At 42.6% G+C, this 18,455-nt stretch overlaps 1 protein-coding gene and 1 pseudogene across 4 annotated transcripts in view; one reads left to right on the top strand and one right to left on the bottom strand.

The window, feature by feature from the left end:
* Positions 1 to 743: 743 nt before the first annotated feature.
* On the bottom strand, positions 744 to 1,294 carry LOC111160857 (annotated as a pseudogene).
* Positions 1,295 to 7,139: 5,845 nt separating this feature from the next.
* Positions 7,140 to 18,455, top strand: part of LOC111160874 (WD repeat domain 33) — a 123,418-nt gene continuing 112,102 nt past the window's right edge. For all 4 annotated transcript variants that reach the window (XM_022524262.1, XM_022524263.1, XM_022524261.1 and 1 more), the window contains exon 1: positions 7,140 to 7,298. The gene's annotated coding sequence lies outside the window, so the exon portion shown is untranslated. The remainder of the gene's footprint in view (positions 7,299 to 18,455) is intronic.

Below are 18,455 nucleotides of genomic sequence, written 5' to 3'. Positions count from 1 at the left end.
CATGTAATATCCACCCATTCCATGTTCACGTCCTCATTTTACCAAAAATTTTTCTTTCTTTCTTTTTTTTTTTAAGTCAGTTTGTTAAATTCAGGTTCGAAACAAGAGCACACTTTGCATTTGGGTGGTATGTCTCGTTAAAAAGAAAATCACAGGTCCAAAATGGAGTCACTTATGTTAGGCCATAGGGTTTAATCCCTAACCTAATTGCAGTTTCAACTTCCTTCAGCAATGTAGTCTTACTTGGTCAGTTAGGGATTCTCTGGTCAGTACCAGTGACATAATCTGTTGTAGGGGTCAAGGTTAAGCCAACCCAAAATGTGTGTTTTTTTTTTTTTTTGCTACATCACCACCATTTATCACATTGAGTCTGAAATGCAATTCATGACATAATGACAAAAATTTTTTCACAAGTACTGCCTGAAAGGGTAGTGCCTATATTAAGAGAGATCAAATAAATTGACACTCATATGGAACTTTTTAGACAAAAGGGAGTTGTTCAGGGCACCTGCATGGCTCAGTGGGTTAAGCCTCTGCCTTCGGCTTGGGTCATGATCTCAGGATCCTGGGATCCAGCCCCACATCAGACTCTCTGCTCAGCGGGGAGCCTGCTTCCCTCTTTCCCTCTCCTGCCTCCCTGCCTACTTGTGATCTCTCTGTCAGATAAATAAATAAAATCTTAAAAAAAAAAAAGTTGTTCATAAATGTAGATATTTTTCATTCTCTAACAAGACTTTGTCTTTTTAAAATAAATCAGGTTCTCTTCTTGTTCCCCAAAGATGATGTCCTTTGTGTTCTACCAGGTGATCCAAGTCTTCTTTAAATGGATTGTAGCCTTGTTCCTTTAAACAACGCAGTGCCCAGAAAAGCTGGTCCAGAGGAGAAAATTCTTCCCAGGGAACGCGCTCACACCTTTCATTTTTTTAAGGCTCTGTAATCTTTGGTTCTGGGTCATGAGTCATAGCTACCTCTCCTTTCCTTAGTACGGTCACATAATGGTAATTTTCTTTCTCAACAAAGAAATTCACAACTAAGGCAAAGAGGATATTTTTCAGGTGAAGAGCTGCTTCTTCCCATGTTTCACCAAACTCCAAATGGCCTCAGGGAGTTGAAAACTGCATCTCCAACTGACCCTTTCCTCTTGCCGGGAGGACACAAAGAGGATGCTGGCTGCTAGTCACCACTACTCCTACGGAGATTCTAGGACGCTGCCTGGGAGGCTCCAGGTGGGCCATCATAGCATGAGGACCCAGCAGAGGCCAGCCAAAATGTGCTACTTTGGCATACCGATTGTTTTATTTATTTCAATTATTTATTTATTTATTTATAGCTTGTGAGCAGGGGAAAGGGGCAGAGGGAGAAGGAGAGGGAGAATCCCAAGTGGACTCTATGTTGAGCTCAAGAGCCCAGGGCTCAATCTCACAACCCTGAGATCATGACCTGAGCCCAAATGAAGACTTGGGACACTTAACCCATCAAGCCACCCATGCACCCCTATTTATTTATTTATTTATTTATTTATAGATTTTATCTATATATTAGGGTGGGGAGGAGCAGAGGGAGAGGGACAAGCAGATTTCCCCCTGAGCGTGGAGCCCCATGTGGGGCTCCATCTCATGACCCTGAGATCATGACTTGAACCAAAATCAAGAGTTGATGCTTAACTGAGCCAGCCAGGTGTCCTGTATGCTTATTATTTTATTTTATTTTTAGAGACCCTATTTATTTATTTGACAGAGATCACAAGTAGGCAGAGAGACAGGAAGGGAGGCAGGCTCCCTGCTGAGCAGAGAGCCGGATATGGGGCTCGATCCCAGGACCCTGGGATCATGACCTGAGCTGAAGGCAGAGGTTTCAACCCACTGAGCCACCAGGTGTCCCTATGCTGATTATTTTAAATAAAATTACTTAAAAAGCCAATTCAATAAGAACTTTGATGTTCCTTTGTCTCCTGATGCTCCTTTGTCTCCAGGAAACAGGAGATAAATCTCCCATGTGAAAGGTATCCTCTGTATCAGGAGGTAAAGATACAGCCTTATCTCCAGAGATATGGAATTTAGACCTGAGAAGGCTATATAAATAATGCTGTTACTTTCTACTAGTTTGCTATCCAACATTGTTTAAAATTCCTCACCTAAAAAAAAAATAATAAAAATAAATAAAAGAATTCCTTACCTACTGAAGTTCATGAAGAAGAATTTTCTTTGTCCTGTTAATTGCTCACAGATTTATTGTCTCATTGTCTAGAAACATAAAAAACTACCTGTCCTAGTCATTTCCTTGGGTCTGAATTTTGTTATTGGGCTTCCCTGCACATGTAATTAACTTGGCTTTTTTTCCTGTTAATCTGTCTCATGTCAATTTTATTCTTACACTAGCTTAAAGAATTTTAAATGGTACAGGAAAATTTTCCTCCCCAACACTGTCACATTGGCCTTCTCCATTCTCCAAAGTTGAGGTATTTCACCTAGTAAGACTACCTCGTTCTCAAGAGGTGACCTTACCTGAAATGATTCTTACTTTTCTTTTGCCAATTGTCCCACTCCATTTCTGCTTATAAAAACCTTCATTTTTAAATATTTTAAATTTTTTAAAAAGATTTTATTTATTTGACAGAGAGATCACAAGTAGGCAGGGAGGCAGGCAGAAAGAAGAGGGGGAAGCAAGCTCCCCGCTGAGCAGAGAGCCCAACACAGGCCTCGATTCCAGGACCCCGAGACCTTGACCTGAGCCGAAGGCAGAGGCTTTAACCCACTGAGCCACCCAGGAGCCCCTAAAAACCTTCCTTTTGTGTAGCTCCTTGGAGTTCCTTTCTTTTGCTGGATGGGATGCTGAAGGATTTATGAATTACTTAACAAAGCCAATTAGATCTTTAATTTTGCTCAGTTGATTTTTTCCCCTAAGTCTCTAATCCATAACAGTCTGCAACAGTTTTATGCCTCTCTTTCTCTTTTTTTTTTTTTTTTTTTAAAGATTTTATTTATTGGGGCACCTGGGTGGCTCAGTCGGTTAAGCATCTTGCCTTTGGCTCAGGTCATGATCCCAGGGTCCTGGGATCAAGTCCCGCATCAGGCTCCTTGCTCAGCAAGGAGCCTGCTTTTCCCTCTCCCTCTGCCTGCCCCTTCCCTTGTTTGTACTCCCTCTCTCTGTCAAATAAATGAATGAAACTTAAAAAAAGTGGGGGGTGGCTGGCTTGGTGGCTCAGTCGCTTAAGTGGTGAAGCATCTGCCTTTGGCTCAGGTCATGATCCCAGGGTACTGGGATGGAGCCCTGCACTGGGCTCCCTGTTCAATGAGGAGGCTACTTTTTCCTCTCTCTCTCTGCCTGCTGCTCCCCCTACTGTGCTCTCTCTCTCTCTCTCTGTGTCAAATAAATAAATAAATAAATAAATATTAAATTTAATTAAAGTAAATAAATAAAAAATAAATAAAAAATTTAAAAAAGGATTTTATTTTTTTGAGAGAGAGAGAGAACATCAACAGGGGGAGGGGCAGAGGGAGAAGCAAGCTTCTCACTCAGCATGGAGCTTGATGCAGATGGATGGATTCCAGGACTCCAGGATCATGACCATTACCAGAGCTGAAGGCAGCCACTTAAATGACTGAGCCACCTGGGTAACTCCCTCTTCTTTTAAAGTAAGCTCTCTGCCCAATGTGGGGCTCCAACTCGCAGTCCCAACATCAAGAGTTGTTGTTCTAATGACAGAGCTAGCCAAGTGCCTCGATGTCTCTATTCTTTATTAACTTTTTTTGGAGATAGAAGATCATTTGTATAAATTCTATATAACACAGAACATAGAGCACCTGGGTGGCTCAGTCAGTTAAGCATCTGCCTTCGGCTCAGGTCAAAATCCCAGAGTCCTGGGATCAAGCCCCACATTGGACTCCCTGCTCAGCAGGGAATCTGCTTCTCTCTATGCCCCTCATCCCGCTCATGCTCTCTCTCTCTCAAATAAATAAATAAAATCTTTTTTTAATTTTAAAAAGATTTTATTTATTTATTTGACGGAGAGAGAAATCACAAGTAGGCAGAGAGGCAGGCAGAGAGAGGAGGGAAGCAGGCTTCCCGCTGAGCAGAGAGCCTGATGTGGGGCTCGATCCCAGGACCCTGAGATCATGACCCGAGCTGAAGGCAGAGGCTTAACCCACTGAGCCACCCAGGTGCCCCAATAAATAAAATCTTAAAAAAAAAGAATACAGAATGTAACTGTTTGCATACTTGTAGTCCAACTCCTAGTCAATTTAAAAAACAATTTTCCCAGCAGGACTTGCAAGATTAGAGGTATGAAAAGTTTTTATTTATTAGATTGATCCTCTAATGCAGCACATCTTGAGAATATTCAAGGACTGGGACACTTTAATATGCTTGAATGCCTTCCCTACCACTTGTTGCTGTAATATCTAGGAACGGGCCATTTGCTTGTCACTTTTCTTTTCTACCTTTAGAACCCTACTTAAGGGTGGACTGCTTAGGGTCACTTCCTGACTCGATTCTCCCACTTCAGCTTGTGAGAATCCCACTTTCCTTCAGAGTTCCTGCCATCCTATCCTATGCCTAACCACGTGGAGCTGGAATTGTCTGTCTCTTGTTCTGCAAGGAACTCTCTTTTGAGAACTGTTTTTTTTGTTTGTTTTTTTTTTTTGGTTTTTTTTTTTGAGAACTGGTTTATTCTGTACCTGGAAGTTAGAGGGAATGCAGGGCAGCACTGCTTCATGCTTAAAGAGTGGTCTGTTGACTGAGTTATGAATTCCTCCATACCACCCATCACTGCTCCTCCCACTCCCACCTCTACATATTCTTTTAGGGGGGTATATATACCCCCACATATCCTGGTGTTAAAAACAAGACCACCATAAAATGGTGTCACTTATGTTTAGCCCCACATCACCAAAAGAAGACTTAAGGTAACTGTAATTTGGGTTCTCCCAGAAATGGGATCTTACACCAATCAATCAGTAAATCACCTAATCAGTACTAGTTAGGTAATTTGCCTGATAGACCCCCTGCCATCTTCTAAAGCAAAGTGACTTTGCCATAACAATCTACCTTTTTGTCTAGTATAACTTCCTTATTCTCACTCCTATCTGCCTATAAAACTCTTTCATTTTAAAACTTTATTTTTTAAGTCATCTCTTTGCCCAATGTGGAGCTCAAACTCATGACCCAGAGATCAAGAGTTGCATGCTCTAAAGGGAGCCAGGAGACCCAATATTTTAAGATTCTTGATTCATATTGCCATATTATTTCCCAGAAGTTAGAAGACCACTTGTTTGGAAGTTGTATTCTAAACTTCATATAAATGGGATCATTTAGTGTTCTTTTTTGAGCCAACTCAACAGTGTTTGTGATATGCATCCAAATTGTTGTCTTTTTCAGTCATTATTTCCCATGGGTGGGTAGTAGTTCACTGTAGAACCACAATACAATTCATTTACTGGCACAACTACTGATTTGGGTTACCAGTGATTGATTACTCTGATCAAAGCTGCTATGAGGGCCACCTGGGTGGCTCAGTGGGTTAAGCCTCTGCCTTCGGCTCAGGTCATGATCTCAGGGTCCTGGGATCGAGTTCCGCATCCTCCTCTCTCTCTCTCTCTGCCTGCCTCTCTGCCTACTTGTGATCTCTGTCTGTCAAATAAATAAATAAAATCTTTAAAAAAAAAAAACCACTGTCATGAACACTCTTTAAAAAAAAAAATATTTTATTTATTTATTTGACAGACAGATCACAAGTAGGCAGAGAGGTAGGCAGAGAGGCAGGCAGAGAAAGGAAGGGAAGCAGGCTCTCCGCCGAGCAAAGAGCCTGATTCGGGGCTTGATTCCAGGGCCCTGAGATCATGACCTGAGCTGAAGGCAGAGGCTTTAACCCACTGAGCTACCCAGGCACCCCACGAATACTCTTGTACAAGCCGTGGGTAGATGTATGCACTCATTCCATTTGGAGGGAATTGCTGGGTCGCAGGGTGAGTAAGACTTAGCTCTGACAAGCACTGTTAAACAGTTTTCCAAAGTGGCTGTACTACTGGGTACAGTTTTTACAACCTGGTCTGACTGAGAGGAAAGGAGATAACCTACCGGCGCGATTTGCATCAAGTAACGTAAGCAACTGGCGCCTGGGTGGCTCTCTGCTCAGCCGGTAGCCTGTTCCCCGTCCCCGCCCCCTCGCCTGCCTCTCGGCCTACTTGTGATCTCTGTCAAATAAATAAATAAAATCTTAAAAAAAAAAAAAAGTAATGTAAGCAACTTCGTGCTTGACTAAGCTGGGTGCTTTCATTTAAAAGCTCAAAATACGAAAACAAAACAAAACAAAAAACCCCAAAAATAAAAGCTCAAAATACGGTCAGGCCTCAATTTCATAGACTCGGCAAAGCCAAGTGCCTTGCCCACAATTTCATTGTTGGGGGGTGGGGGGGAGGTGTCTTGGCCACATACTGTAAGTGCCGCATCAACCCGGAAGAAATTTCTATAATCTACTTATTTATTTGACAGAAGCACAAGCGGGCAGAGCGGCAGGCAGAAGGAAAGGGAAATGCCGGTTCCCGCTGAGCAGGGAGCCCCAGGCGGGGGTCCATCCCAGGACAACCCGGATCGGGTCATGGTCCGAACTGAAGGCAGCCGCTCAACCAGCCAGAGCCACCCAGGCACCCCCTCAGCAAATTTTTCGTTTTTAAGATTTTATTTTTATTTATTTGACAGAGAGAGAGAGAGATCACAGGTAGGCCGAGAGACAGGCAGAGAGAGCAGGGGAAGCAGGCTCCCCACTGAGAAGAGAGCCCGATGTGGGGCTGGATCCCAAGACCCTGAGATCATGACCTGAGCCGAAGGCAGAGGCTTAACCCACTGAGCCACCCAGGCGCCCCACCTGAGCAAATTTCTTATTCAAACTTTAAAACGGGGGTGTTTCTGAGAGCATTAAGTTTAGGTCACAGTGTGAAGAAAGCACGACAAACCGTCCTGGCCTCCAACCTGCTGCGCGGATTTCCTCTCAGCGGGAACAAAGGAAGCTCTTCCTCAGGCGGCTTGGGGTATCTGGCCGAGTCCCGCCCCTCACCTAAGCCCCTGCGCAGATTGAGGCCGACGGAGCTAAGAGCCAGGCGCGCATGACGTATAACGACCGACGGTGCGTGATGACGCCAGGGCGTGCGGTCGGTGGCTCGTAGGGGAAGATGGCGGCTGCTCCTTTGGAAGAGAGGGATTGAGACGGGTGGAGGGAAAAGGCCAGGCGGGAGAGACGTTCTCGACAGTGAAGACAAACCCTTCGCACACGATTCATTAGGAGCTCTGCTCAGCGCCGGAGGGTGAGTGCAGCGGCGGCACGGGACCCTTCGCCTGCAGCAGGCGGCGGCACTTTCCGCCATTTTCAAGCTCGGCCGTTGCGTGCTTTGGGGGCCTGGAGGGGCGCCTGGGGACAGGTTGGGAGAACGAGGACGATCGTCGTCGGGAGGGCCTATTGAGGCTAGTTCGAGCTTTAGGGGAGGGAGCTGGAGGCTTGAGGCAGAGCGGGGAAGGAGGGCAGGGTAGGACTAAGGCTCCTGACTGGGAACCGGTGGCGACAAGAAGACGTAGGTAGTGTAGGCCACGGATAAGACGTAAAGTTTGGAGAAGGGAAACGCGTTAAACATTTGGGGCGGGAGTGGAAGGGGTTGAGCCGAGAGTTGAATGGTACGTGGCTTTGGTTGGTTCAAGGGGTCTCGGGAAGTGATTGCGAAATCTGTGAAACAGCGGGAGGTTTAGCCTTGATATTATCGTGGCTTGAAATTGGTGTTTTTAACAGGGATGAGTCCACAGTTTGACAAGCAAAAACCCTCCTCCTTTGGAAAAGTTACATTTCTGTTTTGTTTGCTTTAGATCATGCTACCTGTCAGTGTCCCTTCAACAACTCCCTCCACATCTCCGGTTTTAAATTGCTTTCTGATAACCAGATATTTTAGGATCTTAGAAAACTTTATTTTTTTTTTTTTAGAAAAGAAAATAAATATTGATACTAGGTTGTTGTAACCCTTGTGGTTAGTGGCCCTTCCGTGGAAAGAGGAAGGTTGGTCTATAGGGAATTCCGTAATTGGATCAATTTAAATCAGATCATAAAAGTTACTTGTAGAAAGCCTGTCAATGTTTTCAAGTAATTTATGCACATATGACGTTACGTTAACTGTTCAGGAACTTAGGAAGACGTTCGAGTATGAACAAAAAAGCCCGGGGAATACCTCTTGAGAGCGCTGAGTTGACTTTTAAGTACGCTCTGGAAATCTGGGGCGTGCAGTATATTTTACCTGTGAGCGTGGTGCGGTGGCAGGTCTATTTAATTCAAACAAAACTTTTAGAGACTTAGTTAAAAGGAACCATATTAATTGTTCCCATGGTGGCATTTTTCTTTTCCTAATCTTAATTGCATCTGACATCCATTTTTAATCACCATAAGATACTTTTTGCTCCCCCCCCTTTTTTTTTAAAGATTTTATTTATTTATTTGACAGACAGAGATCACAAGTAGGCAGAGAGGCAGGCAGAGAGAGAGAGGAGGAAGCAGGCTCCCCACTGAGCAGAGAGCCCGATGTGGGGCTTGATTCCAGGACCCTGGGATCATGATCCAAGCCGAAGGCAGAGGCTTTAACCCACTGAGCCACCCAGGCGCCCCAACTTTTTGCCCTTTTTAATGGTCTCTTTGCCTAAAAGATGAAATACTGTATCGATTTGAGTTTGTGCAGAGGTTTGAAGTTACATATTTAGCATATTTTATTGGAATTTACAGAAAAATTTTATCTTTCTGTACTAGTGGTAAGAGTATTGGTAGGAAGTTGGCCTTATATCACAATGAGTTAGTTACAAATAAATTCCTATCTATGATGCTGATGACTTAACTTGCATTCTTTGGTGAAAAATATTAAAAGGTCAGATTTTGCCATCTCAGTTGTATCTTGACCTACGGCTTTAATTACACTTTTACTAACCACTTAAGGTGCTTATTCATAGTTCTCTTTGCTAAGTAGTGTCCACATTTTTCACATTACTTTGGGAAAACATGTTATTTATTGCCCACATTCAGACTGTTTCGTATTTCTGAATAAGGAAGTAAGGTCATAATAAAGCATGCTTGCTTTCTTTCTAAAGATTTTATTTATTTGACTTTTTTTTAAATTTTATTTAGTTATTTGACAGAGATCACAAGTAGGCAGAGAAGCAGGCAGAGAGAGAGGAGGAAGCAGGCTCCCTGCTGAGCAGAGGGCTTGATGTTGGGCTCGATCCCAGGACCCTGAGGTCATGACCCAAGCCAAAGGCAGAGGCTTTAACCCACTGAGCCACCAGGCGTCCCTGACTTTTTTTTTTTTTTTTTAAATTTTATTCATTTATTTGACAGATCACAAGTAGGCAGAGAGGCAGGCAGAGAGAGAGGAGGAAGCAGGCTCCCCGCTGAGCAGAGAGCCGGATGCGGGGCTTGATCCCAGGACCCTGGGATCATGACCTGAGCTGAAGGCAGAGGCTAGATTTTATTTATTTGAGAGAGAGAGTGCACGAAGTGGGGGTGGGGGGTAGAGGGAGAAGCTCACTCCCCAGTGAGCAGGGAGTGGAAGGCAGAAGCTTAACTTGCTGAGCTATCCAGGTACCCCCATAGTAAAGCTTTAAAACTACAACCTATATATTGACAGAAATACTAGTGAAAGTCTTTCACTTACAAATATACATACGGAGTCCTTTTGAGATTGCTTAGCAAAAAATTAGGACCTTTGCAACTGTTTTTAGATAAAGTATTTGTAGTCTGCAGATTAGAAATCTTCATTACCAAAGTAAATTTACTTAAATTCATAAACTTAACACTTGTTTACGCATTTCAGATTTGTTGTAAAATTCTGGATTTTCCTTAATTTTCTGTCAAACATTATTCCAAGATTTTATTTGTTGAAACATTTCTTTTTTTAAAGATTTTATTTATTAGAGAGAGAGAGACCCCACAAGTAGGCAGAGAGTCAGGCAAAGAGAGAGTGGGGGAGGCAGGCTCCCTGCTGAGCAGAGAGCCTGATGCAGGGCTCCATCCCCAAACCCTGAGATCACAACCTGAGCTGAAGGCAGAGGCTTAACCCACTGAGCCTCCCAGGCGCCCCTGTTTGTTGAAACTTTTACTTGTGAGAGGTCTTATATCTGGATTTGTGTGTGTCTGTGTGTGGAATGGTGAAAGTTTCTCTGTTGCTATGATGTGTTGTGTGACAAGTAAGTTGCCAGACCATAGTTTTAATGCTGAAAGATACTTGATCTTTGTCTTTGACAGTGACGTAAGTTAAAACCTTTTCTCCGTGAATACACTCTGGTTGATAACATTTCTGTCCCCATTGCAAAAGACTTACATTAACGTTGGTCTTAGACACAGAAACTCTTAAGTATGTTGGAAAAGTCTTACCTGCATTACTCTCTTCCTTTCTGGTCCTTGAACATTTTATGTAGTATTTTCTGTTGGAGGACTGACTTCATAATGTTTGTATTGTACCTTATATGCATAATTTAAGTGCTTATAAATTCTCAGAGCCTGGTTAGTATTGGAAAGGGGATGGCTTTCAGCAGTAGACAGGCTTAGGTTTGAGTGCCAGGTTCACCACTAGCCAGCCTTTTTTTTTTTTTTTTTTAATTTAATTTATTTATTCACTAGAGGGAGAGAGCTCGTGTGAGCTCAAGCAGGGAGAGCAGCAGAGGGAGAGGGAGAAGCAGGCTCCCCACTGAGCAGGGAACCCTGCAAGGGGCTTGACCCCAGAGCCCTGGGATTATGACCTGAGCCACCCAGTCTCCCCTAGCCAGCTTTTTTATATTGGGTCAGTTAATTAAACTCTGAACTTCAGTTTCCTTATATGTAAAAATGGTAATTATTGTAATAGGATTTCATAGGTGAAAGAAAGTGATAACATAGTAAGCATTTATTAAATTTTGGCATTTTTTCTTTCTGTGACTTGAATTTAATTGGCTAATTCATTTTTCAGGGTTTTTTTTTTTGAGGTATAATTGAAATGTAACATGATATCAGTTCGAGGCATTTGTATATATTGTAATATTTATATATATTGTATATTGTATATATATTTGTATATATTGTAAAATAGATACAATTTGTATATATTGTAAAATGATCAATTAGTGTAGTTTATATCTTTTTTTTTTAAGATTTTATTTATTTATTTGACAGAGACAGAGATCACAAGTAGGCAGAGAGACAGGCAGAGAGACAGGAGGAAGCAGGCTCCCTGCTGAGCAGAGAGCCCAATGCAGGGCTCGATCCCAGGATTCTGGGATCATGACCTGAGCTGAAGGCAGAGGCTTTAACCCGCTCAGCTACCCGGGTGCCCCACCAATTTTTTTCTTGTGGTAACTTAAGATCTACTCAGCATCTTTCATATATGCAATATAGTATTATTAACTATAGTCACGATGTTGTACCTTACATCCCCATGATTGATTTTTTTTATAACTGGAAGTTTCTACCTTTGACCCCCTTTACCTATTTTGCCTCCCCTCCTCCTTTTCAGTTTATTTATTTACTTATTTATTTATTTTATTTTTTTAGATTTTATTTATTTATTTGTCAGAGAGAGAGAGGGAGAGAGAGCGAGCACAGGCAGACAGAATGGCAGGCAGAGGCAGAGGGAGAAGCAGGCTCCCCGCCGAGCAAGGAGCCCGATGTGGGACTCGATCCCAGGACTCTGGGATCATGACCTGAGCCGAAGGCAGCTGCTTAACCAACTGAGCCACCCAGGCGTCCCTCCTTTTCAGTTTTTAAAGTTTAACTCATATCTTTGTTAAAGACTTACAGTCTCATTCCTCTGCTAAACTGTTTCTTTTCTCTGTTATTAAAGCATTTTGTGCATATCTACTTGATGTATTTTGATTGTGTATCTTCTCCACTCCTTTGTGAACTCTTTGAAGGCAGATGCTTTATTGCTTTATATTTTTGTATTTATAAAGCCTAGGCATAGATAGAGTTTTCTGTGAAAATTTTCCTCATGACTACTGGGATTCGTTTTCACACAGATCTGGTTTATTTCTGCTCCTTGGCCTTTACTTAAGACCTCTTGGCTTGCCTCCCCACTCTCAGACCATTTGTATCCTATCCATTCCTCAAAATCCAGGTAAATCTTATCCTATTAATGAGGTCTTCAGTGACTTTATAACTCCTCTCTCCAGTTAACCTAGGGTCTGTGTGACTGCCTTCTGTTACTTTGTGTCCTGTAGTATTTGGCACTATGTCTTACCCATTTTGAGCAGGTCCTTGGACGGTAAGTACTGGCTGAGTTTGTTATGGGCACCTGCTCATTCACTGTCCCATTTAGTAAGATACTTTTAAGGAGCAGTTTCCCCTTTTTTGTATGTGGAATATTCTGATAAATTTTCCCCCATCTTTGTATATTATGGGAAATTGTAAACATCCAGAAAAGTTGAGAGAATGAACACGTATTACCTTCCATTTCGATTTACCTGTTATTAACATTTAACTATTCTTCTTTAGCCCTCTTTCACTCCCCTCTCAACAGTCAATTGAAATTAAATTGCATATATCAGGGGCGCCTGGGTGGCTCAGTGGCTTAAGGCTCTGCCTTTGGCTCAGGTCATGATCTTAGGGTCCTGGGATCAAGCCCTGCATCGGGCTCTCTGCTCAGCAGAGAGTCTGCTTCCCCCTCTCTCTCTCTGCCTGCCTCTCTGCCTTCTTGTGATCTCCCTCTCTCTCTTTGTCAAGTAAATTAAATAGAATCTTAAAAAAAAAAATTTGCAGGGGCACCTGTGTGGCTCAGTGGGTTAAAGCCTCTGCCTTTTACTCAGGTCACGATCCCAGGGTCCTGGGATCAAGCCCTGCATCGGGCTCTCTGCTCAGCGGGGAACCTGCTTCTCTGCCTGCTTGTGATCTCTGTCTGTCAAATAAATAAGTAAAAAAAAGAAAAAAAAAACCAACTTAAAAAAATTACATTTATCATACTGTTTGTCCCCTAAATACCTCAGGATGCATCTCTTTAAAATAATGCCATTCTTCTACACTTGATACATTTTTATTTCAAACCAGACTCTACCTAAGGTAATATTAAAAACACAGTACCATTATTATGACTAAGGCAATTAGCATTAAGTATCTGGCACTGACTTCTTATTTTTTTTTTCTGACTTCTTATTTTTTAATTTTTATTATTTATTTCTTTTCTTTCTGTCTTTTTTTTTTTTTTTTAAGAGATTTCATTTAATTGTTTGAGAGAGAGAGAGAGTGAGTGAGCATGAGCTGAGAGGGAGAAGTAGGCTCCTCTGTGAGCAGGAAGCCTATGCGGGGCTCAGTCCCAGGACCATGGGATCATGAGCTGAGCTAAAGGCAGCCGCTTAACTGACTGAGCCACCCATGTGCCCCTGGCATTGACTTTTTATTTTATTTATTTTATTTTATTATTTTTTAAAATTTTATCTATTTATTTGACAGAGGGAGAGGTCACAAGTAGGCAGAGAGGCAAGCAGAGAGAGGGGGAAACAGGCTCCCGCCTGAGCAGAGAGTCCGATGTGGGGCTCGACCCTAGGACCCTGAGATCGCGACCTGAGCCGAAGGCAGAGGCTCAACCCACTGAGCCACCCAGGCACCCCGGCATTGACTTTTTAAAGAATGTTCCACATTTAGAACTTTCTGATTGAATGCTTAAAATGTCATTTAATTTGTTTCTTAAATTCCTGTAAGGTGGAAGTTAAGTCTAGAGAGGCTTTATTAAATTTGGGTCAGATATGTTTGGCACAGATACTTCATAGGTGATGGTATATAATTTATGTTGCCTTACCTCAGGAACAACAGAATGTCTGGTTCTTCTCCTATTGAGGATCCATAAGTAGGGTTAGTTTTAGTTTAGTTTGCCCCATTGTTTACCATGTTAAGTTTCCTTGTTTCGTGTGGTGTCCACCAGATTTCTTCATTGGAAAAGTACACTTTCCCCTTTCACCTAATGGTTGATTATTGTTGGCCTTGTCATTTATTTCATTGGGGTTTTCTAACTCTGTTGTTTACACTTAATAGCTGTTTTCTGTAAAAAAGAGCTTCCCCCAGGATGCCTGGGTGGCTCAGTTCGTTAAGCTGCTGCCTTCGGCTCAGGTCATGCTCCCAGCGTCCTGGGATCGGGTCCCACATCGGGCTCCTTGTTCCTCGGGGAGCCTGCTTCTCCCTCTGCCTGCCACTCTGCCTGCCTGTACTCTCTCTATCTCTCTGACAAATAAATAAAATCTTAAAAAAAAAAAAAAGAGCTTCCCCCTTTTCATGTTTTAAACTTTTAGGTTTTTTTCTTTTTAATAATTTAAAGATTTTATTTATTTATTTTTGGGGGAGAGAGAGAGCACAAGTGTGGCAGCGGGGCAGAGGGAGTAGTAGACTCCCCGATGAGCAGGGAGCCCAATGCGGGACTCCATCCCAAAACCCTGGGATCATGACTTGAGTTGAAGGCAGACCCTTAACTGATTGAGCCACCCAAGTGCCCAAAACCTTTAAATTTTGAGGGGCGCCAGCATGGTTCAGTCGTTAAGCTTCTGCCTTCAGCTCAGGTCATGATCCCAGTGTCTTGGGATTGAAACCCTTGTCTGGCTTCCTATCAGCAGGGAGCCTGCTTCTACCCTTCTGCCTGCTGCTTCCCCTGCTTGTGCTCTCTCTCCCTCTGTCAAATAAGTAAGTAAAATCGTAAAAAACAAACAAAAAAAAACCCCTTAAATTTTGAAATAAATACAGATTTACAGAGTATTCAATGAAAGTACAAAAAACTCCAATATAGTTTTCATCACTATTCACTTATTAACATTTTGTCACATTTGCTTTTCTCTCCTTCCCTTCATTCCTGTTTTCTCCCATGCCATTCACAGATGTTATGCACCTTTTCCCCTAAAAACATCATTTTCTCTCTTTTTTTTTTAAAAGCCCAGTGTGGGGCTTGAACTCATGACCTTGAGGTCAAGACCTGAGTTAAGAACTCCCTATCATCACCTGTGAAGTGTCTGTGTCAAACATACTTGGCCCAAATTTAATCAAGCTCCTCCTGAGTCAGATGCTTAACCGACTGAGCGAGCCATCCAGGCGTCCCAAAATACCATTCTCTTAAATACCCACTGTGTTAACAAATTCTACATGCTTAACATTGATGCAGTATCTTATATTAGGCTTCAGATTTCTCCAGTTGTCTGAGCAATGTCCTTCAGAGATTTTGTGCCTTTAAAAAAAAATTCAGGATTTAATCTACATTTTTAAAAAAAGATTTTATTTATTTATTTGACAGAGAGAGAGACAGTGAGAGAGGGAACACCAGTGGGAGGAGTGGGAGAGGGAGAAGCAGGCTTCCCACCAAGCAGGGCTCTATCCCAGGACCATGGGATCATGACCTGAGCCAAAGGCTGATGTTTAAGTGACTGAGCCACCCAGGTGTCCCTCTAGATTTAAAAAAATATATATTTTATTAATTTATTTGAGAAAAGAGCACATGCAGGGGTAGCGGCAGGCAGAGGGAGAGGAAGAAGCAGGCTCTTCACTCAGCAGAGAGCCCCATACGGGGCTTGATCCCAGGATACTGGAATCATGACCTGAGCCAAAACCAGAGGGTTAACTTACAAGCCAATAAGGGATCCCTCATATCTCTTTAGTCTTTAATCAGGACCAGTTATTTGGCCTTTTTTCGTTTCATGACTGACTTTTTTTTTTTAAAGATGTTATTTATTTGTCAGAGAGAGCAGGAGAGAGCGCAAGCATGAAGAGCAGGCAGAGGGAGAAGCAGGCTCCCTGCTGAGCAAGGATGCAGGACTTGATCCCAGGATCCTGGGATCATGACCTGAGCTGAAGGCAGAGGCTTAACCAACTGAGCCACCCAGGCATCCCCATAACTGACATTTTTAAGAGTAAAGGCCACTAGTTTTGTTTTCTCTTATTTTGGAGGATATTATTACATACTCAACAGATTTTACTTTTTCTAGTATTGTTATGCAGTTAGAATCTTCAGTAGACAAAATTAGGAAATGTGTTTTCAAAAATCATCAGTTTATATTGGTGTTTATTTTTTTGCAAAGATTTTATTTATTTTTTTATTTATTTGACAGACAGAGATCACAGGTAGGCAGAGAAGGAGGCGGAGAGAGAGGAGGAAGCAGGCTCCCTGTTGAGCAGAGAGCCTGATGTGGGGCTCGATCCCAGGACCCTGAGATCATGACCTGAGCCGAAGGCAGAGGCTTAACCCACTGAGCCACCCACGTGCCCCTATTGGCGTTTTATTTTAATTTAACTTATTTTTTTTAGAGGAGATTTATTTATTTATTTATTTATTTAATGAGAGAGAAAGAGTGTGTGCCAGGTGGGGAGGAGCAGAGGGAGAGAAACTTCAGCAGACTCTGCGCTTTGCATGGAGCCCAACGTGGGGCTGGATCCCATGACTTTGAGATCTCAGTGAGCCACAACCAGGAGTTGGACGCTTAAGCAGCTGCACCACACAGGTGCCCCTCTTTTTTTATTTAATTATTTTTTAAGATTTTAGTTTTAAGTAATTTATACATCTAACATGGGGTTCAAGCTTACAACCCAGAGATCAAGAATTGCATGCACCACTGACTGAGCTAGTCAAGTGCCCCTCCCCTACATTGGTATTGTATTTTTATTTATTTATTTTTAAGAGAGGTAAGAGACCGGGAGAGAGAGAGAGTGAGCTGTGTGTGTGAACAGGGGCAAGGGGCAGAGGGAGAGAGAGGGAATCTTTTTTTTTTTTTTTTTTTTTAAGATTTTTTTATTAGAGAGAGAGCTATGCATGCATAGAGGGAAAGGGAGAAGCAGACTCCCTGCTGAGCAGAGAGCCTGAAGCCAGGCTTGATCCCAGGACCCTGAGATCACAACTTGAGCTGAAGCACACTCTTTTTTTTTAATTTATTCCTTTATCAGAGAGAGAGAGAGAGAGCACAAGCAGGCAGAGGGAGAAGTAGGCTTCCCACCAAGCAGGGAGCCTGAGGCGGGACTTGATCCCACAACCCTGGGATCATGACCCGGGCCACAGGCAGGCACTTAACGGACTGAGCCACCCAGGCATTCCCCGAAGGCAGACTCTTAAGTGACTGAGCCACCCAGGCACCCTGAAAGAATCTTAAGCTGGGTGTGGAGTGCAGTATGGGCCTCAGTCTCCTTACCCTCAGATCATGAGCTGAACTGAAATCAAGATCTGGAGGCCTAACTGACTGAGCCACCCAGGCGCCCTCTCCCACCCACCTCATACTGGCATGTTTTTTTCATATTATTTGAAATTCAGATCACAGTTAACATTATTATTGGATTTCCAACAAAGAAAGTAGAGTCAAATTTACAGTGCCAGTACTATTACTAGCAGCCCTACTGAGTATAGGTGATTTCAGTCCTCATTTTCCTTAGAATGTATCCTACTAAAGATGAACAGGTAGGGAACTGTGTTCAGAGTTACTTAAAGTAACACTTAAAAAAAAAAAAAATTATTTATTTATTTATTTATTTGAGAGAGTGAGCAGGGGGGAGGGGTAGAGGGAGAGAGAGAAGAAGACTCTCTTCTGAGCAGGGAGCCCGATGCAGGGCTTATGACCTGAGCAGAAGGCAGACGCTTAACTGACTGAGCCATCCAGGTTCCCCATAACACTTTTTTTCTACTTGGTCAGTTTGATTTATTTTTTATTTTATTATTTTTTTAAGATTTTATTTATTTATTTGACAGAGACCACAGGCAGGCAGAGAGAGGAAGGGAAGCAGGCTCCCCGCCGAGCAGAGCCCGACGCGGGGCTCGATCCCAGGACCCCGGGATCATGACCCGAGATGAAGGCAGAGGCCTCAACCCACCGAGCCACCCAGGCGCCCCTGATTTTTTTTTTTTAATGATTTTATTTATCTGAGAGAGAGCGTGCACATAAGCAGAGGAAAGGAGGGTAGGGGCAGGGTGAGAGGGACAAGTAGTCTCTCTGCTAAGTGCATGCAGATCCCCATGCAGGGCTCAGCCAGGATCTTGAGATCGTGACCTAAGCCAAAGACAGATACTTAACTCATTAAGCCACCCAGGCTCCCCTGGTTTTATTAGTTTTGATTAGTTTGACTTTGTTTGCATTCATTATTGGGGTATGCCTTTATTCTTCTTTTTTTTTTTAAGGGAATTTTTAATTTTTTATTTTCTAAAGATTTTGTCTCTTTACCTGACAGCTAGAGAAGGAACACAAGCACGGGGAATGGGGGAGTGAGAGAGGGAGAAGCAGGCTTCCCACCAAGCAGGGAGCCCAGTGTGGGCTCTATCCCAGGACTCTGGGATCATGACCTGAGCCAAAGGCAGACACTTAACTACTGAGCCACCCAGGCGCCCCGACCTTTATTCTTCTTGATTTAATTTTTAATTTTTTTTGTGTGTATATATATATAATATATATTTATATATATTATATATATATTATTTATATATATATATTATATATATATTTTTTTATATATATATATTTATATA

Source organism: Enhydra lutris, unplaced genomic scaffold (assembly GCF_002288905.1).
Source record: "Enhydra lutris kenyoni isolate GAN:26980312 unplaced genomic scaffold, ASM228890v2 scaffoldscaffold78, whole genome shotgun sequence".
NCBI lineage: Eukaryota > Metazoa > Chordata > Mammalia > Carnivora > Mustelidae > Enhydra > Enhydra lutris.
Note: the sequence above shows the minus strand (reverse complement) of the source record. Positions and strands in the feature narration are given on the sequence as shown.